The 26,837-nt window shown below is 45.5% G+C and overlaps 1 protein-coding gene and 1 long non-coding RNA gene across 4 annotated transcripts in view; both read right to left on the bottom strand.

Moving 5' to 3' along the window:
- Positions 1–26,837, bottom strand: part of LOC144582223 (uncharacterized) — a 121,548-nt gene that overhangs the window by 17,049 nt on the left and 77,662 nt on the right. For 2 of the 3 annotated variants that reach the window (XR_013534639.1, XR_013534640.1), the window contains exons 2-3: positions 17,577–17,667; positions 4,320–4,394 (exon numbers count right to left, since the gene is read on the bottom strand). This is a non-coding gene — a long non-coding RNA (uncharacterized LOC144582223). The remainder of the gene's footprint in view (positions 1–4,319; positions 4,395–17,576; positions 17,668–26,837) is intronic. The other variant, XR_013534641.1, reaches the window with a different exon arrangement.
- The window catches only part of SCAF8 (SR-related CTD associated factor 8), a 252,681-nt gene continuing 242,833 nt past the window's right edge, over positions 16,990–26,837 (bottom strand). Inside the window, exon 21 of the mRNA XM_078370336.1 lies at positions 16,990–17,662. The gene's annotated coding sequence lies outside the window, so the exon portion shown is untranslated. The remainder of the gene's footprint in view (positions 17,663–26,837) is intronic.

Here is a 26,837-nt window from a genome sequence, read left to right as displayed (position 1 = left end):
TGAAGGAAAAGCAAAATGAAAGATCCCATGTTGACAATTGATTACAAGGTATGTTATTACTCATGGTGAAACAGTAATTTTCTTCTTAAACAAAAAATGGCTTCAACGTCATTACCAACTGTCACACACCATTAACTGAAGTTACTACCCATTGTCCTAATGTATTTTGATGTTTATGTTCAGACATATTTATATGCAGATACTGTGGTTTACTGAATTTGGCACACACCTCCACATCGCTCCTGGGGTTGCGAGTTCTACAGACTGGAACCCACTTAAAGTACCAGGAACTTGGTACTTGGGGGAACACAAGAAAGACTACTGTTCGAGCAATGTTTTCAATTTATTTGTGCAGAGAAATCTTTCTTGGAAGCCTCCTAAGTTTCACATTCTTTTATTGAGGCTCTGTTTCAAAGTTTGGCTCACGAGTTCCAAACCTATGAGCTGAAACATTCTTCTACTGAAACATTTTCAGAAAAATAGTGTGAGATTGAGGATCACAGCATCGCCCACATGCTTAGACAGCACACATTCCTTTATTCCTTCATGAATTGACTCCTAAGTGGGTATGCGGTGCTGGACACAGTGCAAGTCCCTGAAAATACAAAGACACAACCGTTCCTGCCTTAGAGAAAGTTCCAGTCTAAAGCATGATTCTTAATGAGGTTGATCCCACCCCAGATATTTTGAGGGCCTGGCTGAGGAGTGGCTAAACCTGATACTTAGCAGCCTATTGTCCAAGAGGGAAGCAAACAAGTCCAGTCTAGGGGTTCGGAGTCGTTCAGTCCCTTTTCCATCAGCCCTGGTGGCTCTCAGACAGCTACAGCCATAGGAAGGACTTAGGGATACTTTGTAAAATATCACCTTGCATCAGAGCCTCCAACAAAGGGAAAACCAAAAATCATGTTGAATTTGAAAGCTTAACTTCCCAACGCAATTTCCATCGTAACACCATCTTTAGCAGGGCACGGTGGCTCATGCCGGTAATCCCAGCACTTTGGGAGGCGGAGGTGGGCAGATCACCTGAGGTCAGGAGTTCGAGACCAGCCTGATCACATGGTGAAACCTTGTCTCTACTAAAAATACAAAAATTAGCTGGGCATGGTGGCACATGCCTGAAATCCCAGCTACTCGGGAGGTTGAAGTAGGAGAATCGCAGGAACCTGGGAGGCGGAAGTTGCAGTGAGCCGAGATTGTGCCATTGCACTCCAGCTTGGGAAACAAGAGCAAAATTCCATCTCAAAATAATGATAATAATAATAATACCTTCTTTATGTTTTCTTCATGTTTTCTGTTTACTCCAAATAACATGAAGAAAATGTTTTCTGATTACTCTGAAAATGTATAGCCATTATTTAAATGAAAGGGATAAATATGGCTGTTGATTCAATGATGGTGGGAAGACAGTGACAAGGAAATTAGACACTAGGGACCAACATGAGGAGCAGAGAATTCCAGATAATAACAGGACAAGCAAACAGCCCGCCTTTAGCTTCTCTGCTAAGGAATTTCCAGAGCGTTTGGATAAGGTTCCATATAAGTGCTAATCAAAATAAACACGTGGACCCTATTATGTGAAACCTGCCCTCAGGTTCGTATTCCATCATTAATTAAGGTGGCTGTTTTTATAATTTACAGTGAGGCCACACAGCACAAGGTCAGTGAGATTATGAGCTCTGGGTCACAAAGGACAGATGAGAATCTTGCTTCTATTACTTTCTAGCTGTTTTATTTTGGATAACTGTTAGCATTCTGGTGGCCAGAGCTTCCTCATGCATAAAATGGGGACAGTAGCCACCTCATGGGGTTGTTGCAAAGAGGTATGGGTCTGGCGCAGCAGCTCACACTATAATCCCAGCACTTTGGGAGACCAAGGTGGGTGAATTGCTTGAGCCTAGGAGTTCAAGATCAGCCTGGGCAACATAGTGACAGTCTGTATAAAAAATTTATTTATTTATGTTTTTTTTCCACTTATTTATTTATTTTGAGGTGGAGTCCTTACTCTGTCTCGCAGGCTAGAGTGCAGTAGCATGATCTCGGCTTATTGCAATCTCTGCCTCCTGGGTTCAAGCGATTCTCCTCCCTCAGCCTCCTGAGTAGTTGGGATTACAAATGTGTGCCACCACACCCAGCTAGTTTTGTATATTTTTGGTAGAGATGGGGTTTTACCATGTTCAGGCTAGTCTCAAACTCCTGACCTCAAGTGATCTACCCGCCTCGGCCTCCCAAAGTGTTTGGATTACAGGTATGAGCCACTGTGCCCAGCAGTATAAAAATTAAAAAAATAAGGCCAGGCAAGGTAGCTCACACCTGTAATCCCAGCACTTTGGGAGGCCAAGGTGGGTGGATCACCTGAGGTCAGGAGTTCGAGACTAGCCTGACCAACATGGAGAAACCCCATCTCTACTAAAAATACAAAATTAGCTGGATGTGGTGGTGCATGCCTGTAATGAGTGCTACTCAGGAGGCTGATGCAGGAGAATCACTTAATCTCGGGAGGCCGAGGTTGAAGTGAGTCAAGATTCCACTCCAGCCTGGGCAACAAGAGCAAAACTCTGTCTCAAGGAAAAAAAAAAAAAGAAAAAGAAAAAAATTAATAATTATCCAGGCATGGTGGCACATGCCTGTAGTCATAGCTACTCCAGAGACTGAGGTGGGAGGATCACCTGAGCCCAGGGAGGTTAAGGCTGCAGTGAGCTGTAATCACACGATTGCATTCCAGTCTGGGTGATAGATGAGAGGCAGAGCAAGACCCTGTCTCAAACACACACAAAAAATAACAATAACAATTAAAAAAAATAAGGTAACACACATAAGGCATTTACTAGATTCCCCAGGCCTATAACAAGTACCCTTTAAAAAAATGTTAACATCATTAATGTTTAAGTATCAAATTCTTCAAATTTTCCAAAATGACAAGTAGGCTTTATATGTAATATACTATATATGTATATATATAAAACTCTGAGAACTCACGAGGGTTTTGAGGAGGTGATTTTTCAATTTTAAAATAAACTGGCCCATATGGGCTTTCAAAAATTGCACTGCAAATTAAAAATAAATAAAGTCCTTAAAATGGCCTATTAAAAAAATGTCCTGTTACGTCCCGGAGTTCCCAAATTTCTCTGTAGAAGTTGGAACCGTTTATAAAAATTAAATGCAACTGTGCCCTAAATACCAATATATCTTCCACACATAGGTTTTTATACTTTCTCAGCCGTCTAGTGAGTCTGTTTGTGAAAAGCTTCCCTAATTATATGAAATTAGTCATGTACCATGTAAAGAATGCACCAGAAAAAAGCAGTCAGGATTTCCATTTCACAGGAAATTTTCTGAAAGGCCTGAGATAAGAAACAGGAAATAAATGCAATAAAGCAAGCCACGGCCCACCATAAGCAGACTCCTGTGTGGCTCGGACAGTCTCTCCACAGTGAGAGGGGGCTGCACACTCCATCGCGTTCTAGCAGCACTATTTCCTCCCTCCTCACGGACACAACAGTTTGTCTTATGAAGTAATTATTAGTTCACATTTCTGCTGACCATCTGGCGAAAATGTTTCAAGCTGCCGCTTTGCACAGGAGACATTCCCTCCTGCTCCTAGAGTCACACGTGTGGTTTAGCTCACTGTTAAACTTGCTCTGCAAATTCTTTGGGTGTCACTCTATGCAAATAATGAAATAAAAACCAGTTTTGTTGCGCGTTGTTCTAATTCAATCATGACCACATGGAAGGTTCTAGTGATGGAGAAATGCATGTAGAAGACCAGACAGATCCTTCTGGACATAAGGAAGAGAAACAGCCAGGTGTGGTAGCTCACACCTGTAATCCCAGCATTTTGGGAGGCTGAGGCAGGTGGATCACCTCAGGTCAGGAGTTTGAGACCAGCCTGGCCAACACGGCAAAACCCCATCTCTACTAAAAATACAAAAATTAGCTGGGTGTGGTGGCTTATGCCTGTAATCCCAGCTACTGGGGAGGCTGAGGCAGGAGAATCGCTTGAACCTGGGAGGCAGAGGTTGCAGTGAGCTGAGATTGCACCACTGCACTCCAGCCTGGGTGACAGAGAGAGACTTTGTTTCAAACAAACAAAAACAAGAATTTCCCACTGTCATTATTATACAAAATAAAGCTTAAGAACATTACTTTCTGAGAGTTTTTATCAAAATTAGTGCAAGGGCACTCCATCAGTTTGTCAAACCAAGCAAACTCGATCTAATGTTTGGGGCTGGGAGGCTGATATCAGGCAGGGCTACCATTAATTTTACTTAGCATCACATAGTCTCTGCCCCTAAAAGGCAATAAACAGTGATATGATATACCTGTTCAATGTTCAGCCGGCTGTGCCAAGGACCTTCCTCAGGTCATTGGATTGTTCTAATTTCTGCTTTCCTCGTCTGCAAAGTGAAGGGTTGGACTCAATAAACTCTAAGTACTTTTACAGCTTAAAAAAATCATCCAACTTGTACCACCTAACTTTGTGAACATAGACACATTAAGCAGCACCTGCAATGCTGGCCAGTACTTTTGTTCTTTCCTGTCTGTGCCACCCTTCCAAATAGTACACAAACATTGCACACCAGTTTAGAGGCAGACAGAAAGAAGAAACAAGAGTAGCAAAACAGACACGTCTGAGGCAAATTATGTCTTCAGACTCTAGTTTTAAGTATTTTTTCTTATCTTCTTCCTTCTGTTGAATAATGCTCTTCTTTCTTCTGTTACATAGTGATTGAGTCCATCATCTTTAAGGTATTTGTTTACTTATTTATTTCTATGTATTTACTTATCTTGAGACGGACTTCTCACTCTGTTGTCCGTGGCACGATCTCAGCTCACTGCAACCTCCATCTCCTGGGTTCAAGTGATTCTCCTGCCTCAGCCTCCCAAGTAGCTAGGACTACAAGCACACACCACCACGCCCATCTAATTTTTGTATTTTTGGTAGAGACAGAGTTGGCCAGGCTGATCTTGAACTCCTGACCTCAGGTGATTCGCCCTCCTCGGCCTCCCAAAGTGCTGGAATTACAGGCGTGAGCCACCACACCTGGCCCATTTGTTTATTAATTCATTTATTCAACACTTAGGAGTGTGCAGTATATTCCAGCATAACGCTGAGTGTTGACAACGTGGAAATAGACAAACACCCTGACCTCATGTGGTTTCCCTCTACTAAAATCTACGTTTACTCCAAACAGTTCATTCACAGCATTTTCTAGTCTCCTCCTTCTGAAAGGATGATGTAGACAACATTTTTAAAACATAAAGGCCAGGCCAGCACTTTGGGAGGATGAGGCAGGCAGATCACCTGAGGTCAGGAGTTGGAGACCAGCATAACCAACATGGAGAAATCCTGTCTCTACTAAAAATACAAAATTAGGCTGGGTGCGGTGGTTCACACCTGTTAAGCTCAGCACCTTGGGAGGTTGAGGCAGGCAGATCACTTGAGGTCAAAAGTTCGAGCCCAGCCTGGCTAATATGGTGAAACCTCATCTCTACTAAAAATACAAAAAATTAGCTGGGCAAGATGGCACCTGTAGAGCAGTGGTGCAATCTCAGCTCACTGCAACCTCTGTCCCCTGGGCTCAAGCAATTCTCCTGCCTCAGCCTCCCAAGTAGCTAAGATAACATAGGATAACAGGCATCTGCCACACCCGGCTAATTTTTGTATTTTTAGTAGAGACGGGTTTCACCATATTGGCCAGGCTGGTCTCAAACTCCTGACTGAAAGTGACCCACCTGCCTTGGCCTCCCAAAGTGCTGGTATTATAGGCATAAGCCACTGTGCAGGGCTGGAATGTTTGTTAAAAATGCATATTTCTGGCCAGGTGTGGTGTTGGGGAGTGTGTAATCCCAGCTACTCAAGATGCTGAGGTGTGAGAATTGCTTAAACCGGGGAGGCAGAGGTTGCAGTGAGCCCAGACTGTGCCACTGCACTCCAGCCGGGTGACAGAGTGAGACTTTGTCTCAAACAAACAAAAAGAATGCTTATTTCTGGCCCCACTTCCTGAGATTCTAATTCTGTGGGTCTGAAGCAGGGGTAAAGAATCTGAATTTTGACAAGCACATCCAGGTGATTTGGATGCAGAGACCCACACGCTGAGAAACAGGGTCTTAAAGCATCTCTGCTCCACCCAGACCCACCCTCCGGGAACAGGAGTGGAAAGCACCACTGACAGATGGGCGGAGCTGCTGAGGTGAAGTCTGACACCTGTGAGTATCATGTGTGTATCATGCTTTGAAGAATACCTCTGTAGCATTGCTATTAGAATAACAGATACACCATTATCAGTAATGGCATGCTGGTGACAAGTGCTATATTCAAATCATTTATTTTTCTTAATTGTTTCATGCTTTGATACAGTCAAGTTCATTTCTCAAGAGCAAGCTAAATGCCATACTCTTAACTGTAGAGGCTGGGCGCAGTGGCTCACACCTATAATCTCAGCACTTTTGGAGGCCAAGGCGGACAGATCACTTGAGGTCAGGAGTTCCAGACCAATGTGCCAAAACCCCCATTTCTACTAAAAATACAAAAATTAGTAGGGAGTAGTGATGCGAGCCTGTAATCCAGCTACTGAGGAGGCTGAAAGGGGAGAATTGCTTGAACCTGAGCAGCGGAGGTTGTAGTGAGCAGAGATCAGGTCACTGCACTCCAGCCTGGGCGACAGAGTGAGATTTGTCTCAAAAAAAAAAAAAAAGAAATTCCTTGAGGAAAAGGGGCCAGGTTGGTCTAGTTTTGCTCACAACTGTATCTCTAGCACCCACACTTGCTTTGCACATAATTGATCTAGGATAAATGTGTTTATAAATGAATTCAATAAAAAAAAGGTGAAATAGTATGAACATTCGGATAATGCTTCTGAGCAGGGAAATGTAAAATTCTTTTTTTTTTTTTCAGACCACGAACTGTGTTTCCGCACAAATTCTTGCCATTATAACATTGATCAATCCTTTATTGGAAAAGTGATCACTTGTATGTTTACTAATGAGTCAACTACAAGCCTACACAGAAATGGAAGACAAGAAATCCGATGCTTTAGAGGAAATCTGGCCTTTCTTCCTAGGATCAGTCTATGCATCTGAATTCCCAATTTTCCATTACTCTAAACCACAAGTTTCTTCAAGGCTTAGTGTATTTTAATTAAACTCCAGTAACAAGCACAGGCTTTCTAAACTTCTGACTGGTTGACATGACTATGCTTCAAAGCAGGGTTTAAAGAAAACAGTGAGGAGGGAATAATATTAACCAACTCATTAGAAGTTCGCATTATATTTATGCAAAACAGAACCACAGAAGAGCAGGGCTGAGTTAGATCCTGAGTTCATTCAATGGCACTTGATAGTGTCATTGCCCTTCAGGATTGGTGTTTTGTTCCTTTATTTCCCTGTTTTGTATTCACAAAGTAAAGCTCTGTCTATGTGACTCAACCTATGAAAACGCTTAGCTTGGCAATCAGTAGGGGTATTCCCCATGCAGGCCTTAGCAAAAGTCCAGGAGAAACAAGAAGACCAGCACTTGCACCCCCTTTCCCCATGTGCCCTCTGTAGAGGGTCCCAACAGCCCTTGCCAATGGCCACAGTGAAAGGTGGAGGCTGGAAGGGAAAGCCATGCAGAGCTCAGCCTTGCCCAGAGAGGCAGCTAGAAAACCAGATGGGATTTTCTGGGAAACTGACTTTTCTTTCCTTCATTTCTCCTTTTTCTTTCTTTCTTCCTCCCTCTCTCTCTCTTTTTTCTTTCTCTCCCTTATTCCATTCCCTCCCTCCTTTCCTTTCCTTCTTTCTTCCTTTTTCTGTGGGCCTCTTGTGAGAATAACAGGATCAGCAATCTCAAAGAAATATCTAGTTAGCAAAGCTTTCTGTGGATAACTGGCCTTCTCTCATGTGTCACTGTCTCGAAGTTGGTCCTTTGCTATCAATGTAAGAGATGCAGGAAAGTTATTTTAAAAAGCATAAGGAGGCCAAGGGCAGTGGCTCAAGCCTGTAATCTCAGCACTTTGGGAAGCCGAGGCAGGCAGATCCCTGAGGTTGGGAGTTCGAGACCAGCCTGACCAACATGGAGAAATCCTGTCTCTACTAAAAATACAAAAAAAATTAGCCAGCCATGGTGGTGCATGCCTGCAATCCCAGCTACTCGGGAGACTGAGGTAGGAGAATCTCTTGAACCCAGAAAGCAGAGGTTGCGATGAGCTGAGATCCCGCCATTGCACTCCAGCCTGGGCAACAAGAGTGAAACTGCCTCAATAAATAAATACATAAATACATACAAGCATAAAGAAACAAAGAGAAACTTCAAAAATGAACCCTCACTATGATAGCCGCACTTACCATTAATCTGAAAAGCATCACCTGACCCGATAGGAACCTGCAGAGTGTGTGACCTGCCACCCACAGTATCAGGTATTGGCCTCAGCCACCAAGAGAATCTTGGTTCAGGACACTGAGCCATCATTATCCTTGAAATATATGCTATGGAATGACTTTTGGACTTGAACACAATTATAATATTCACCAAGTCTGCCAAGTTTACCACAAGAAAAAAAATGTAGTTTAAATATTAAACAACTCAGGCTGGGCGCAGTGGCTCACATCTATAATCCTAGCACTTTCGGAGGCCGAGGCAAGCAAATCACCTAAGGTCAGGAGTTCGAGACCAGCCTGACAAACATGATAAAACCCCATCTGTGCTAAAAATACAAAAATTGGCTGGGTGTGGGGGCTAATGCCTGAAATCCCAGCTACTAGGGAGGCTGACGCAGGAGAATCGCTTGAACCCAGGAGGCAGAGGTTGCAGTGAGCCGAGATTGTGCAATTGCACTCCAGCCCGGGCAACAAGAGCAAAACTCCATGTCAAAAAAAAAAAAATTAAACAACTCAATTTCTTGGCCAATCCCCTCCTAAAGTAGACCAAGAAAATCATTTGCAATCTGCAACTATTCATTTCACAAACAAGAGTGTGTTTCTGTGAAGGGGGTCTCAAAGGTTATTCACCCAGTAACAATATGGTCCCCGTGGAAGCACCTTTGAGAACTAGATGGCTGCATTCCAGCCACAGAACCATAAAGTTTAAAGTCCAGGAAGTGAGTTGATATCTCCATTTTAGTGTGCTGTTTTCAAATCCCCAGGTCAGCATTTGCTGGAGTGTTTTAAAGGAGAATTCAAGGAGGTTTGGAAGTAGCTGCCTCTCGAGTGTTCCAGAGTCATTCTGCTCCTGAGAGTCCAACATCTCGAATCATCCTCAGTGTCCCCATGCTGCCATCTGTGAATAAGTGCATTGATTTGCGGTAGGTAAATGCCAAGCACTCAATCCAGGAAATTGTCATCTGAATGATTTACACACATGCCCTGAGCCCCATCGGGTACTAAAGAGATGGATGCTTTGCGAGTAAATCTTGCATGCATTAACATTAATTTAAAATAATCCGAGTTGGCAGTCAAAAGCATACTTTTCAATAAGCAGCCAACTTTTCTTCTATTAAATCTTGAGGAGACTATATTACCAACCTCTGGGAAACAGTATTTGCAAGAAGCTGAACTTGAGTAGGTTTAAGAATTTAGCAGTGTTAAGCTGCCTGCCACAAACATGTGAAGTCCACGTGTACATGTGTGACCAGCACATCAGACCATCAGAGCTCCTGTAGCCCCCACAGCTGTCTCTGTCCAAACACAACCATCAAGAGTAATCAGGCTGCTCTGTTAATGATGCCACCCTGAGAGGGGGACTGAGGAGCGCTGCAGGTACAGAGGACAGGTTCGAAGTCTATGCGGAAGGAACCTGGACCATGTGCTCTTGGAGATCAGAGTCCAGTGAGGCAATTAGATGGTGTGAATGAGAGTGTCAAGTAACAGTGGGTGGCCATGTGCCAAAAGATTGGACAGAGTGGTGAGGAAGGAGAGTGTAATGTGATGGTGTGACAGAGAAGGTGGGACCGAGGTGAGCTAGGCTTACCCTGAGCCAGGCAAAGGCCCAGAACCTGGAGAGGAGGGGGTGTTATATAGAAGGGAAAGTGTTATATACTAACAATGCTGGCTGGTGAAGAGTTGAGACCTATGAGAGGCACTGAAGGGAGCAAAGGCTGGAACAGAAGTCATGATGAAGTGTGGAGCTCCCTGAAGGTCAGCTGGGAGTGCCTGTTCTCTACTGGAAAGCCCAGAGACCGGAGGTCTCAGAAGAAGGGAGGAGAAGAAGCCAATGTTTTACAAGGATGAGCAGAGAGGCTGTGCTCCGTAGGAAGGAGGAGTGCCAGCCCGGCAGTGGACACAGCCTTTGGGATGCTGCTCACCTCTGGGTCCCTGGGCTTAGTGATGGGTAGGTCTTCCCAGCTCTGCTCAAGATCACCACTGGGATATGGGAGGAAGATAGCAGAATTTTGATTTTGGCCAGGTGCAGTGGCTCACTCCTGTAATACCAGTGCTTTGGGAGGCCAAGGCAGGCTGATCACTTGAGGTCAGGAGTTTGAGCCAGCCTGGCCAACATGGTAAAACCCCGTCTCTACTAAAAATACAAACAAACAAACAAATTAGCTGGGCGTGGTGGTGTCTGCCTATAGTCCCAGCTACTCAGGAGGCTGAGGCTGGAGAACTGCTTGAACCCAGGAGGAGGAGGCTGCAGTGAGCTGAGATCATGTCATTGCACTCCAGCCTGGGCGACAGAGCTAGACTCTGTCTCAAAAAAAAAAAAAAAAAAAAAAGTATATGATATGTAAACAATCAAAAATTGGGAGAGTGGATTATATCTCAAATAAACAAGCTTTAAAAATGGGGGGAGCAGATGCAAATGTATTTGGTTAATGTACATGAGCGGAAGAGTTTGGGGGGAAATACTCTACATGTCGGGGTCTGAACTAACAGTGCTGGCCAGTGAAGGCTTGAGAGCTACAAGAGGAAAAAGAAACTCCGTGAACCAGGGTGGGGAGGTGCAGGAATTGGAGGAATGGTATGTACACCATCTCTCAGGTGTTTCATCTGGGGAATCAGGAGAGATCTCTCTACCCCTGTCAGAGATAAGGATGGTGAGAGTTGATCCCACAAGATGGGCTGGAGACCCCAGGACCAATGGTCCCTGTGGAAGGCCCTCCAGATCAGAAGGGAAAGTGTCAGAAGAGGGGAAAGAAAAATGGGAAATTCAGCATCCCAGAGGTCAAGGGAAGGGAGACCTTCAAGGGGACAGGGTGGACGGCAGGATGAGGGCGCTCAGATGAAATGACCCTGAGAAATGCCTCTTGGAATTTCAAAAGAAAGTCACTGAAGACTTCTTAGAAAGGGCTACAGTAGAGAGGAGAGTGTGGAGGCCGGACTGCAGGGGGTTAAGAAGGGAACGAATGGAGCGGAAATGAAGGCAGGGGGTGGTGTTTAGTTTTCAACTATTAAAATGTCAGGGTCAAAGGCAGAGTTGCAGGGGTGGGAGGGTGTAGTGTGAAGCTTTTCCTTTTATCTGGGACCCCAGAGGAATTCCGCATTGCCACTTTAACAGTAGTAAGTGGTAACTGCAGCTAGGGCAGTGGGACACCGTGTGGGAGATGGTGAGGCCATCAAGTATCCAGGCCTGTCCCAGAACCTTCCACAGGGCTCAGGTTTGGTCTGTGAGTTTGTGTGTAGCAGAAAATATAAGGGAGCTCAGGCTGGGCGCAGTGGCTCACACCTGTGATCCCAGCACTTTGGGAGGCCAAGGCGGGTGGATCACAAGGTTGGGAGTTCAAGACCAGCCTGGCCAACATGGTGAAACCCCGTCTCAACTAAAAATACAAAAATTAGCTGGGCATGGTGGCATGTGCCTGTAGTCCCAGCTACTACTCAGGAGGCTGAGGCAGAGAATTGCTTGAACCCAGAGTGCAGAGGTTGCACTGAGTCAAGATCATGCCACTGTACTCCAGTCTGGGTGACAGAGTGAGACTCCATCTTAAAAAAAAGAATGTAAGAGAGCTCTAATTTTATAAAGTCAGAGGGATACTTAATTCTCAAATCCATATGTGATTAGAAGTCTGAAAATTTCTCCCAAATATCGCATCCTATTTGATACTTTAATGTCAAAAGAGCTGAACAGAAGTAAGTGGTAGGAAGAACTGTGAACTCATTTGACCTCGGTATCAGACTCATCCACGAGCAGCTGGACATCAGGTCCTTCTCAGGTGAGACGTCTGCAGAGGTGACTGAGGTTTTTGACTCTTCCGATGGGTCTCTGGACACCTGGGAGATACCACTCTAGTATTTTGGCTTTGCCCAGGTACAAAATTGTTTACTATCCATTTGACAAGTGTGAAAATAGGTTCAAAGCCACATGTGAGAACTAATTAATGCTTATAAAATTCTTTGAGAGCTACAGATGAAAGGAGTGATTTCAGTGCAGAATATTACAGGCGCAAGCCACTGTACTCAGCCAAAATTCAGTAATTTTGAAAGCAGCATTACATATTCTAGGTGAAAGGCAATAATTACTGATGATTCTTCAGTAGCTGTTCTTTCCATTGCTAGGACTATCTTAGTAGCTCATGTCCTTGGACACCCATGGGCCTCATACAGAATATTAGCATCCGCCTCATAGACTCACAGACTCTAAGGGGTGGAAGGGTCCTGGTGCTTTGCTCTTTAAACTCTGCATGATTTCGACCTTAGCAGCTGCCCAGGCATGTGTCACACCTCCAGCAGGGGACACATTACCACCCATTCACCTTTTCCTCTGTCTAAATCAGCTTTAAAAGTCTCTTTTGACCAGGTGCAGTGGCTCACGCCTGTAATCCTAGCACTTTGGGAGGCTGAGGCAGGTGGATCACCTGAGGTTGGGAGTTTGAGACCAGCCTGACCAACATGGAGAAATCCCATCTCTACTAAAAATGCAAACTTAGCCAGGCATAGTGGCGCATGCCTGTAATCCCAGCTATTCAGGAGGCTGAGACAGGAGAATCGCTTGAACCCCGGAGGCAAAGGTTTTGCTGAGCCAAGATTGCACCATTGCACTCCAGCCTGGGCAATGAGGGCAAAACTTCATCGTGAAAAAAATAAAAGTCTCTTTTACCCTCTTCTGCATCTCTGCAGGCAGAGGCACATTTTAGGCTACTGCTGTCCTAAATCTCTCCTATTCATCCCTGGTCATTCGCATCTCTCTTCCTATATTTTATGCGCATCCTTTAAAAATCTTATTCCACTGGCAAGGCTCCAGATTTTCTGCAATAATGACTTAAACATTTCTTCTTTTTTTTTTTTTTTTGCCATGAAGTGCTAGGCTGACGAGGTCCTTTTTTGATCAATGGAATCTGATGTTATAGTATCATTATTTACTCAGGCAAATCACGAACTGCTAGTACCAGTGAGTGCAGCTGGTAAGAATAAAGTAATGATGGGGCCGGGTGTGCTGGCTCAGGCCTGTAATCCCAGCACTTTGGGAGGCCAAGGCGGGCGGATCACCAGAGGTCAGGAGTTTGAGACCAGCCTGGCCAACATGGCGAAATCCTGTCTCTACTAAAAATACAAAAATTAGCCGGGCGTGATGGTGGGCACTAGGGCCCAGCTACTCGGAAGGCTGAGGCAGGAGAATCACATGGACCCAGGAGTGGGAGGTTGCAGTGAGCCAAGATGGGGTCCAGGGCTGGCTGTTGCCCAGGCCTTGGCTCTTTGCTGCCAGATGGTCCTATAGACTTGCCTGAGCCTTGGGTGATGGGGAGAGGGGCATAGTGTGGTTGGCTCAGCACTAACACAACATGGACCCCTGGAAAAACAGGAGCATCCACATGAGGGATACCTGAGGCTGGAGGTCTGCCAGGGAGAAAAGGTGATGACAAAGAAAGATAGGAGAGCTGGGTTCAGTGGCCCATGCCTATAATCCCAATACTTAGGGAGGCCGGAGGACTGCTTCAGCCCAAGAGTTCAAGACCAGCCTGGGCAACATAGCAAGATCCCATCCCTACAAAAAATAAAAAATTAGCTGGGCATGGTGCCTCATGCCTGTAGTCTCAGCCACTTGGGAGGCTGATGCTGCAGTGAGCTATGATCATGTGACTGCACTCCAGCCTGGGTGACAGAGCGAGACCCTGTCTCAACAACAACAAAAGAAAATAGGAGCTATAAAAAATAGGGCTTCATCGAACTATGTCTTGGCAAAGGGACAAGAGGGAGAATAAAGTGCAAAGACGAAGGTGAGAATGTCATCGGGGAATTACTCAAGGCAGCTCCTTCCCATCCTTTTCTGTTTGTTTGTTTTAGACCGGTTCTTTCTCTGTCACCCTCCCAGGCTGGAGTGCAGTAGTGTAACCATGGCTCACTGCTGCCTCAGCCTCCCCAGGCACAAGTGATCCTCCCATCTCAACCTCCCAAGGAGCTAGGACTACAGGTGTGCACCACCACCATGTCCAGCTAATTTTTGTGTTTTTTGTATAGACAGGGTTTTGTCATGCTGCTTAGGCTGGGCTTTAATTCCTGGGCTCAAGTGATCCGCCCACCTCAACCTCCCAAAGTGCTGGGATAACAGGGGTGAGCCACCGCCCCCAGCATGCTTCCCACCCCGACCTCTCCATGCGCATGCTCAGTGTGCTGTCAGGGAAGCCTCCATGTCCTCTGCACACCCCTGAGTCTGTGAGTGCCTGTGTGGTGGTGGAGTAAGGGTTGTAGGCAAGTTTGCATGCCTCAGGGCAGGAAGGGAGAAGAAAATAGGAGCTACAAGAAACGGGGCTTCATAGAACTGTGTCTTGGCAAAGGGAGAAGAGAGACAGTACACTGCAAAGATGAAGTAGCAGGCTGGCACGTACCTGCTTATGTTCCCTGGGCTCTGATGCTCAGGTGAGGGAGAAACCCCGGGCAGGCTGCTGTGGGGTTTGTGTCTAATACTAAGGGCTCAACCCCGAGGTGCACACCCACAAAATCTCATTTAGGGTTCAAAGAGGTAACAAAAGGAATGTGTGTGTATACCACATGCGTACCCACAGTGTGATTTTGGCACACACGAAAACATATGCCCACATGTCACCCTCTCAAATTTTACAGGGCAAATTAGGAGGCTGGTTCTAATAACATGGCAATAAAACATCAAGCGTTTGTACTGCAGTCTCTCAGCAGGCATGGGAAAACGGTTTATCCTGGATCCCGGGGCAGCCACTAATATAACGAGAAAGTAATAGATGGAGGGACCATCCAGAAACAGCTTCAGGCCACAGAATTGTTTTTCTTATCCACAACGAAGTCTCAAGAATGCAAGACCATGGGCACAGGCTGGAAAACTGCACAGAAATGGCGTTCTCCTGATGTGAGAGATTCACATGGCAGACTCAGTTCATAGAGGTTTCACCTCGAATTTCTCTGTGGAGGGTTGTACAGGAAGCAGCTGAGTGGAACTCTTGAAATTAGAGCATGAGGCTGAGCGCGGTGGCTCAGCTTGTAATCCCAGGACTTTGGGAGGCCAAAGCAGGTGGATCACGAGGTCAGGAGATCAAGACCATCCTTGCAAACATAGTAAAACCTCATCTTTACTAAAAATTAAAAAAAAAAAATTAGCTGGGTGTGGTGGTGCGTGCCTGTAGTCCCAGGTACTCAGGAGGCTGAGGAAGGAGAATTGCGTGAATCTGGGAGGTGGAGGTTGCAGGGAGCCAAGATCACACCACTGCACTCCAGCCTGGGCAACAAAACAAGACTCTTTCTCAAAAAAAAAAAAAAAGAAAATCAGTATTTTTACCAATAACAAAAAGTTTCAGTTTTGGGGTTGCTTCTTGTTTTTTTTGTTTTTGGAATATTTGGGGTTTTGCTGTGTTGTCCAGACTGGTCTCAAACTCTTGACTTCACACGATCCTCTAGCCTTGGCCTCCCAAAGTGCTGTGATTATAGGCAGGAGCCACCACATCTATTCTAACAAGAGGTGTTTTTGTGGGTTTTTTGTTTGTTTGTTCATTTGTTTGAGACACAGACTCACTCTGTCGCCCAGGCTGGAGTGAAGTGGCATGATCTCAGTTCACTGCAACCTCCACCCACAGGTTCAAGAGATTCTCCTGCCTCAGCCCCCTGAGTAGCTAGGATTATAGGTGTGCACCACTGCACCCAGCTAATTTTTGTATTTTCAGTAGACACAGGGTTTCACCATCATGGCCAGGCTGGTCTTGAACTCCTGACCTTGTGACCCATCCACCTTGGCCTCCCAAAGTGCTGGGATTACAGGTGTGAGCCACTGCGCCCAGCCCCTTACCTCCATTTTACAGATGAGGAAAGCAAGTTAGGAAGAGATAGAGTCCAAGAACGGACAGTCAGTAAGTCATAGAGCCGGGGGTTGAACCCGGGTCATGAGGCTCCAGCGCCTGTGTCCCTGACCACTGCACTATACTGCCCCAAGCATGAGGAGGTCCCTGACCTAGAACGGTGCCCAGTGCAATGAAAGGAAGGAGAAAGCAAAAATGTCATGTCGCCATGGCGAGTGTGGGGACCAGGTACGTTCAGGGACGCTGGGTACGGAGAGTCATGTGGCCCGGGGCAGAGTCCCAGAAAGGCTGCCTGGAGGGGCTGACACATGCTGAGTCCTGCGTGGTAGATGGGGAAGGAAGGGCTGGTGGCTGTGCCAGACAAAAGGGACAGCAAGAGCAAAGACACAGAAGGACCCAACAGAGGATGAGTCCGAGGATGACAAAGGGGCGATAGCAACAGGGCTGAGGGGACTGTGGGGTTTGAGCCCCAGCTAGGACACCAGATTTTTTCCCAAGGGAGATGGAGACCCATTCAGAGTATTCCCAGGGGAGTGACATAGTTGCACATGAGTATTATTTTAGGTGGAAAATGGTGAAACTGGACCAGGAAAAGGAGACCTATAACGAGGTTAACGCAATGGGCAAAATTGAGCAACGGAGAGTAAGTGAGTTAGAAGGTGGTTTCTTTCTTTATGTATTTATTTTATTGAGACAGAGTCTCACTTTGTTGCCCAGGCTGGACTGCAATGGTGCTATCTCTGTTTACTGCCACCTCCACCTCCCAGGGTCAAGCAATTCTCTTGCCTCAGCCTCCCGAGTAGCTGGGATTACAGGTGCCCACCATCATGCCCAGTTAATTTTTGTATTTTTAGTAGAGACAGGGTTTCACCATGTTGACCAGGCTGGTCTTGAACTCCAGACCTCAAGTGATGCACCCACCTCGGCCTCCCAAAGTGCTCAGATTACAAGCATGAGCCACCTCACCGATTACAGAAATTGGTTTCTTACAGCAAACTTATTTTCTTTCTGTACAACCAATGGTGTGAGAGCCCCTGCATTGTACAGAAGCTGTGACCATTTTGAAATCAACAGAGAGAAGGGAGTCCCTTCTGAAATTTTTTCAAGGGAGCTTAGCCTTTCCAGTTAAACCACTTATTATCTAATTTTCTTTTCCATAGAGTCTCTGCAGGGGCAATGCGGAGACGGAGCGGGTGAGCAGCTTCCACATCATCAAGCTGGTAGTGAAGAGCTGCACTTCGAACCTCACCACACCAAGCACCTCACTTCTCACATCCGAGAAAACGTCGGCGTTAAGGCCAAGGTAGCTAGAGGAGTCCGACACAGGTGAGACATTCCCAATCTCCCTGCTAACCTCAGGACAGCCTGCTCATTAGGAACTTCCAAAGACAAACAGAATTCACTACTGACCTGCTTAAACTTAATGCAGAGAGCTGAAGACGAAAGACTTCATATTCTGCTAGAAGCTTCGAAGCTCCAGTATCTTCCGAGTCATTCTGTTCTAGAAGAAAACAACAAATAGCCTTGTTACATTACCCACAGATGAGTGATCAATTGACAGCATTCAATGAGAAGCCGCTGTTGCATAGATAAGACAAGGCGCAATGCAGAACAAGCTATTATGATGATTCACCCACGGTCTTGGTTGTTGAGCCTTTATTTACAAAAGTAACAGCTAACCTGACTCTTCACTGGCTCTAAGGTTGGCGAAAGCATCATCTAATCTTTCTACATGGTAGTAGCAAGAAACGATTATAGAGAAAATGTTGGAGGCATTGCATTTGATTAGACTCTGCAACTGAGATGCGTTCATTGAAATATTATCTCCTCAATGGCTAGCACATTCCAGTGAGTGTGAAACAAAGGACTCCGAGCTTCGTATTTTAGGGTTACAGAACTTTGGAGATGAATGGGATACTCCTTCTCAAAGATGAAAAAATGAGATCCAGGGAGGCGGTCCCACCCACAATGTCACAGCCAGTTAATGACCAAGTCAGAAGTTCATCAATCAGCGCTTCATCGGACTTAGGTTCATGGTTTTGAAATAACGGCTCTTATGAAGGCTTTTGATTCACAAAACACTCCAAATTTCAAGCCGACTTTAAACATTTTATGGATTTATTTATTTAGAGATGGAGTCTCACCTTGTCTCCCAGGCTGGAGTGCAATGGTGTGATCTCGGCTCACTGCAATCTCCGCCTCCCAGATTCAAGGGATTCTCCTGCCTCAGCCTCCCGAATAGCTGGGATTACGGCCACCCGCCACCATGCCCAGCTAATTTTTTTGTATTTTTAATAGCAATGAGGTTTCACCATGTTGGCTAGGCTGCTCTCAAACTCTTGACCTCAAGTGATCTGCCCGCCTCAGCCTCCCAAAGTGCTGGGATTACATGCATTAGCCACCACACCCAGCCTAAACTTATTTTATAATCTTTCTAGATGTGGAAGTAATTTTCATTTTTGCAATGAAATGTTAATAAACAGCTCAAGTCACACTTTTTCATAGAGAAATGAGTCCCCCAGGGGGTGACAAAAAGGACTCTGCCCTATGACCTCTCACGTTTCGACCAGAGCCTGAGCTGAGTGTGCTAAGTTTCAAGAAGAAACTGCTGCCTCTGAAGGGCAATTTGCCTCTGGGCTCCATAGCATTTTGGAAAACCTTAGGCGTCTGCTCAGGTTGGGATCGGAGGCTAATAGAGTTCAAACCTCACATTACACTTAAAAACACTGCAGTGGGCCGGGCACCATGGCTCACGCCTGTAATCCAGCACTTTGGGAGGCTGAGGCAGATGGATCAACTGAGGTCAGGAGTTCGAGACCAACCTGGTCAACATGGTGAAACCCTGTCTCTACTAAAAATACAAAAATTAGCCAGGCGTGGTGGCGGGTGCCTGTAATCCCAGCCACTCGGAAAGCTGAGGCAGGAGAATCACCAGAACCCGGAAGATGGAGGTTGCAGTGAGCCGAGATCATGCCACTGCACTCCAGCCTGGGCAACAAGAGTGAAAACTCTGTCTCCAACAAAAAAAAGAAAAGAAAAGAAGAAAGAAGAAAGGAACTGCAGTGGAGTCAAGTGGTCAATCCAAGAAAGAGCTAGGTGTCGAAATCCAGAAAGAAACGTAGGTTAATTGAGCAGCTATTGGCGCTGGGCCCTGTGACTGCTGCTGTAGGTGCATGATCTCATTCTTTTCACAATGGCCCCCCGAGTGCACATGGGCACTCTTCCATTTTACAAATATGGCACAAAGACCCAGAGAGGCTGAGCTCTTCAGTTAATATTGATCTGCGCATCTCCTACATACCAGGTACGGAGGTAGGCGCTGAGTATATAAAGGAGAAATAGACACTCTGCCTGCCCTCAGCGAGCTCACAATCTAGCCAGGAGGAGAGAAGGGGATTCAGGAATCTGAATCCAAACTCAGTTTTCTTTTCTTTTAAAGCAAATTCTTCTAGATCCTGAATCAGAACTAGAACTATGTTGTTCAAAGTGCAGCTTTCAACATATTAAAAAGGTCATGAGATTCTTTTAGTGGGTCTTGATTAGCATTAAAAATATATGTATTTATGTATTTTTTTTTTCCGAGATGGAGTCTTGCTCTGTCATCCAGACTAGAATGCAGGGGTGCCTCCTCAGTTCATGGCAAGCTTTGCCTCCTGGGTCCAAGGGCTATACCTGGCCTGATTAGCATTAAAAATATATGAATGAGGTCGGGTGTGGAGGCTCACGCTTATAATCCCAGCACTTTGGGAGGCCGAGGCGGGTCAGAAGTTCGAGACTAGCCTGGCCAAGATGTGGAAACCCTGTCTCTACTAAAAATATAAATATTAGCCAGGCGTGGTGGTGTGTGCCTGTAATCTCAGCTATTTGAGAGGCTGAGGCAGGAGAATCAATTGAACCTGGAGGCAGAGGTTGCAGTGAGCTGAGACTATACCACTCCACTCCAGCCTGGACAAAAAGAGCAAAACTCCATCTCAAGAAAAAAAATTATATATATATATGTGTGTGTGTGTGTGTGTGTGTGTGTGTGTGTGTGTGTGTATAGATATATATATATAAATATGAATGAACAAATAAATACAGTAGAACAGAATAGCATAGACTAAAAAATAATGTGTATGGGCCGGGCACAGTGGCTCATGCCTGTAATACCAACACTTTGGGAGGCTGATGTGGGTGGATCACAAGGTCAGGAGATTGAGACCATCCTGGCCAATATGGTAAAACCCTGTCTCTACCAAAACACAAAAAAACTAGCCAGGTGTGGTAGCATGTGCCTATATTCCTAGCTACTTGGGAAGCTGAGGCAGGGGACTCGCTTGAACCAAGGAGGCAGAGGTTGCAGTGAGCTGAGATTGCACCATTGCACTCCAGCCTGGTGACAGAGCAAGACAACGTCTCAAAAAAAAAAAAAAGAAAAAAAAGAAAAAGAAAAGAATGTGTATGTAGTAAAGGTAAGGAAACTTACAAGGACACATGTCTGTGTATCTATAACAATCACATAAACCTCTGTGTGTACTGGTTTGCGGTGTAAACTATCTTTCCTTTTGTAGGCCATGGCAGAAAAAAGTGTAAAATCTCTTTAGTTATAGAATAAAGTGACAAGTGCACTATTAGAGGCTCATACAAAATGGTGAGGGCCAACAAGAGGGAGTGTCTGCAGAGGGATTAATCAGCATATAGCTAGAGTGAACTGTACAACTATGGTTTATCACCAAGAGAAGTCTTTTAAAGGTGAGATGCCCAAATTGAATGCTCAGAGCTAGGAAGGACTGGAGAAGGACTGGTAGGCAGTTTTGGGGATGAGAGAGGAAAACAGAGTCAGAGCTCCTTTCTCTTGTAGTCTGGGACACGGGGTAGGTGCCCATCAGGCCATGAGGAAGCACCATGACACCAGTCCTGCATTTGCATGAGAGAGCCAGACTCAAGAAGATGGAACCCCCAATTCTAGCCCTAATTGCTAGAACTGTGGGAGCTGTCGCAAGTCTACAAGCACTGGCTAGGTTTAGAAGGAACTTCCTATCATCCCACTGCTAAAAGAGTACAGGAGAGCATCAGAGTCTAGAAGGCCAGGAGGTTAAGGAGTCAGACTCAGGACCCTTCAAACTATCTTAATCCCGAGAATGGAGCCTCTTTTGGGATGGCAAGTTACTGTGATCTCCCTTATCAGGATATAGTTATTAAATTTTCTGTTATTTTAATAAAACTTCCTTCAGACATCTTCTGGGTACCATGTTGATAAGTTGAGGATTCAGGTCAATCCACTAGACTGTGACGTGTACACATTTTGTCAGATTTCTGAGTATGGATTCAAGGCAAGAGAGAAAAGGTCCACCCACAGTGATCTGTGTCATCCTTTCATACTGTAAGGCTCTCTGATGTGTGGTATGCAACGACGCGGCCATGACAAGGAGCTCAGGGGCAGTCATATTTTGTTGACTTGGTTATTGCATATTTATCTGTTTTTTTTTTTTTTCTTTTTAGATAAAGTTTTGCCCTGTAGCCCAGGCTGGAGGGCATTGGTGCGATCTTGGCTCACTGCAACCTCCGCTTCCCAGGTTCAAGCAATTCTCCTACCTCAGCCTCCTAAGCAGCTGGGATACAGGCACCTGCCATCATGCTTGGCTAATTTTTTGTATCTTTAGTAGAGACGGGTTTTCACCTGTTGGCCAGGCTGGTCTTAAACTCCTGACCTCAGGTGATCTGCCCGCCTCAGTCTCCCAAAGTGCTGGGATTACAGGCATGAGCCACCGCACCTGGCCTACATATTTATCTGTTAACAAGCAGTAATATGAGCTTACATCAAGATAAATTATCTTACCCATGATTCATCTAAATTTTCCCCATATAGAATTATGACGATGATTACAAGAACTGGAAACTATACAAAATAATCAGCCTTAGAAACATATAGAAAAATAACCAGGCTGGGCGTGGTGGCTCAAGCCTATAATCCCAGCACTTTGGGAGGCTGAAGCGGGTGGATCACCAGGTCAAGAGATCAAGACCATCCTGGTCAACATGGTGAAACCCCATCTCTACTAAAAATTTTAAAAAATGAGCTGGGCATGGTGGCGCGTGCCTGTAATCCCAGCTACTCAGGAGGCTGAGGCAGGAGAATTGCCTGAACCCAGGAGGTGGAGGTTGCAGTGAGCCAAGATCACGCCATTGCATTCCAGCCTGGGTAACAAGAGCAAAACTCCATCTCAAAAAAAAAAAAAAAAAAAAAAAAAAAAGAAAAGAAAAATAACCAGATATTTATGTCTTGTTTCTTCGACCATCGTGTGTGTCAGACTGTACAAATAACAGGGTCTCTAACAAGTTCTCCTTCACTATAGGTTATGGCTAAGTAGAGAACACTAGAGCATGTTGAAATAGAAAAATTAGGGCACGATCTTGTTGTTGTTGAGATAGGGTCTCCCTCTGTCGCTTTGGCTGGAATACAGCGGTGCAATCACGGCTCAGTGCAGCCTCTTATCTCCTGGGTTCCAGTGAGCCTCTCACCTCAGCCTCCAGAGTAGCTGGGACTACATGCATGTGCCACCAGGCCTGGCTAGTTTGTGCACTTTTTTGTAGAGACAGGGTTCCGCCATGTTGCCCAGGCTGGCCTCAAACTCCTGGGCTCAAGCAATCCACCTGCCTTGGCCTCCTGAAGTGTTTGGATTACAGGCGTGAGCCATGGCACCTGACCAGGGCATGAATTTTTATCCCATTTAGAAACACATGTAATAGTTCATGTGAAAGTGCTTCATGAATCAAAAGGTATCCTGTAAGTATTCACCACTTTCATTATTATCAATGCTAATAATTTATTTTCAAATACAAAACTAAAAGTAACACACCTGTAACCCTAGCACTTTGGGAGGCTGAGGTAAGAGGATTGTTTGAGTCCAGGAATTAGAGACCAGCCTGGGCAACATAGCAAGACCCAGTCTCCATTATTTTTACAAAAAATAAAATTAAATTAAAAGTAAATGAAATTGTATTCAGTGTTTCCTGATTATGGGGTTTTGCACACATCTTAATTCCAAACCAAGAACTGAGGTTTAACTAACGGTTCAAGGATCAATATCCATAATAAGGCAGAGTTGAATCACAATTGTTGCTCCTAGCAGAAGTGTAGGTGGACTCTGGTTACGAAGTAGGTCCTGTTGTCTTCATCTGCTGGATGAAGTAAGAGGAGCAGAAAAACTAAATGACCTGCCCAGGGTCACACAGTAGTAGAATCAGAGCAGAAAGTCAGACCCTCCTGCCACTAGAACCCTTATTTTTGTTCTAAGCTTGCTCACAGTTTGAGTCGTTGGTTTGCTTTTTCTTACAAAGTCATAAACTGGGCTGGGTGCGGTGGCTCACGCCTGTTATCCCAGCACTTTGGGAGGCTGAGGCAGGTAGATCACCTGAGGCCAGGAGTTTGAGACCAGCCTGGCCAACATGGTGAAACCTCGTCTCTACTAAAAACATAAAAATCAGCTGGGCCTGGTGGCAGGCTCCTGTAATCCCAGCTACTCAGTAGGCTGAGGCAGGAGAATCGCTTGAACCTGGGAGGCGGAGGTTGTACTGAGCCAAGATGGTGCCACTGCACTCCAGCCTGGGAGACAGGACGAGACTCCGTCTCAAGTAAATAAATAAATCATAAAAATATAAAATACTTTGTTTCATATCCAAAATGCACAAGATTTTCAGCTGTTTCTTACTTTCAGGTTTTAGTGAAGATCAGAGCAACTCAAAACATCCCTTCCCAGCAGGCATAGTTAAGATAAACACCAGGTAAATTCTACCAAATGGCAAAGCAGAATCAGCAGTGCCACTGAGTGCAGAACACGTGAGTCCGGGCTCCCGGCCGGCACTGGCAAAGGCCCGTACTGTACCTCCGGGCTTCACTCCAGAGGCGAGGAAAGCAAGCACGCCACAGAGCACACAAGCCAGGGTTAGGCGATTCCAGCTCTCCGGAGTCTAACTTCACTCCTTAGACTGTAGCTGAATAAAAAACTTTGCCTTTTTCTGTTTATTTGCACAGAGGGCCGTTTAACATAGGAGCACAAAGAGTGGGGGAAAGCCACAGCCATGTGGATTAGAATGATTTCCAATCACAATAAACACTCCCAAAGAGGGAGGAAGATGGTAAGCGATATATTTCCTCTCTAACATTCTTTAAAATAAATGCACAGTCTTGGAGGAGGCAGCCTGACATGTTTCCACTATACGAATGTGTGGGAGGAGAAACAGATCTTTGTACACGACCTGCACTGTGCCCAGGCTCCACTCCAGACCACGGTTTGGCAACTGGATCCCCAGGGACTGGGCATCTGGAGACTGTCTACAGTGCAGTCCGTCTGGGCTGCTCCGAAATCAACAAGGCTTCATTCCTTTCCATTAGCTCTCGGTAGAGTAACAACCAGGAGGACGCTGTGCTCTGATCTGTTCCACAGAGCCTTCTGCATCCTCCAGGCTGAGTCTCGGGCCGCTGAGAACCGCTGTGATGGTTCAGAAACCCCAGTCACAGCAGGCCACAGCCAGGAGTCAGCCAAACCTAAATTCTGGGCTGTCACATTTTGGAGCGGTTCCCCCTGAAGCATGTGAGCAAAATCCACAAAAATGTTAAAGCAACGTATGATCAGCTTGAAAGAATCAAGGATCCTATTTTCTTCATCCACGTCTGTGAATCCATCCCTTCAAATGGTTGAGTCCATGTGTCATTCTGCATTACTCACTTTGAACAAGACACAGAAATGCCGGGCATCATGGCATGGGGTACGCTACACACTAGGAAGCTTTAAAACATCACCACCAACAAAAACGCTTGATTCAGACACTGTTGTCAGAAGTGGATAGAAGAAGTCAGATGCACTGGCTTATTCCTGTAATCCCAGCACTGTGAGGTCAAGGCAGTCGGATCACCTGAGGTCAGGAGTTTAAGACCAGCCCAGTCAACATGGCAAAACCCCATTTCTACTAAAATTACAAAAATTAGCCAGGCGTCATAGCACACACCTGTAGTCCCATCTGTTCAGGAGGTTGAGGCAGCAGAATCCCTTGAACCTGGAAGGCAGAGGTTGCAATGAGTGGGGACTGCACTGCTGTATTCCAGCCTGGGCAACACAGTGAGAGTCCATCTTAAAAAAAAAAAAAAGGGGGGTGGTGGGTAGAATAGCAGTCTCTCAAGTCTTTTAGGGCCAGGCACAGTGGCTCAAGCTAGTAATCCCAGCACTTTGGGAGGCCGAGGCAGGCAGATCACCTGAGGTCGGGAGTTCAAGACCAGCCTGGCCAACATGGTGAAAACTGTCTCTACTAAAAATATAAAAATTAGCTGGGCATGGTGGTGGACTCCCATAATCCCAGCTACTTGGGAGGCTGAGGCAGAAGAAATTTTTGAACCTGGGAGATGGAGTTGCAGTGAGCCAAGGTCACACCACTGCACTGCAGCCTAGGCAACAGAACAAGACTTAAACAAACAAACAAACAAGAAGTCCTTTAGGAAAAAAAGTCTTCATTTTTAAAAGACGACCTCTACGTCTACTTAACACACACCTAACACTAATGACCTGACCACAGAAGGTTTCTATCAGATGACTAATCCTCGAAAGGCTATCGAATTCCCATCCTAAACACCTTTCTTTATTACTCAAAGCAGCAGTCCCTGAACTTGTTAAACTGAAGGATAAAAGGGACATATGTGTTGAGGGTGACCTATTTCCCTTAGTGCTGTCCCCTAGAGTCGTGCAGTGCACAGCCTGTGAGACCATATGCAGCAGCCCTGATAATACATAAGTATTAGGTATCAGCATATACTTTCAACTCACGTATTTATAAAGTGTGTATATATAAAAGCAATATGCATATTATGTTTCCTATATAGATCACTTCTTTTGCATGTCCCTGTAAATCCTATTGGTTACCCTATGCTTATTCACTAAGTTTCACTATTCTAAATGAACAGCAATCATTTATGTTTAGTGCCCAATTATTAGGATCTCTTTTCCTTTTCATCTTTGAATACAATTACACTCGGGCCAGGTGCGGTGGCTCAGGCCTGTAATCCCAGCACTTTGGGAGGCCGAGGTGGATGGATCACCTGAGGTCAGGAGTAGGAAACCAGTCTGACCAACATGAAGAAACTTGGTCTCTACCAAATTAGCTGGGTGTGATGGCGCATGCCCATAATCTCAGCTACTCGGGAGGCTGAGGTAGGAGTATTGCTTGAACCTGGAAGGTGGAGGTTGTGGTGAGCCAGCCTTGGCAACAGAAGCAAAACTCCATCTCAAAACAACAAAACAAAACAAAAAACTTGAAAATCATACTTAATTTTACTTGAGGCAAGAGTGATCCTTTTTTTCTTTTTGAGACAGGTCTCAATGTCACCCAGGCTGGAGTACAGTGGCATGATCATGGCTCACTGAAGCCTCAACTTCTTGGGCTCAGATGATCCTCCCACCTCAACCTCCTGAGTAGCTGGAACTACAGGCATACACCACAATGACCGGCTTTGTTGTTGTTGTTGTATTTTTTCTAGAGGCAGGGTTTCACCACGTTGCCCAGAGTGGTCTCAAATTCCTTGGCCTCAAGTAATTCTCCCACCTTGGCCTCCCAAAGTGTTGGGATTACAGGCATGAGCCACCATACCCAGCCAGCAGTCATCTTTGATTTCACCAATAATTGGGGCTGGATTCTAATCCT

This window comes from Callithrix jacchus, chromosome 4 (genome assembly GCF_049354715.1).
Source record: "Callithrix jacchus isolate 240 chromosome 4, calJac240_pri, whole genome shotgun sequence".
NCBI classification, from domain to species: domain Eukaryota; kingdom Metazoa; phylum Chordata; class Mammalia; order Primates; family Cebidae; genus Callithrix; species Callithrix jacchus.
Note: the sequence above shows the minus strand (reverse complement) of the source record. Positions and strands in the feature narration are given on the sequence as shown.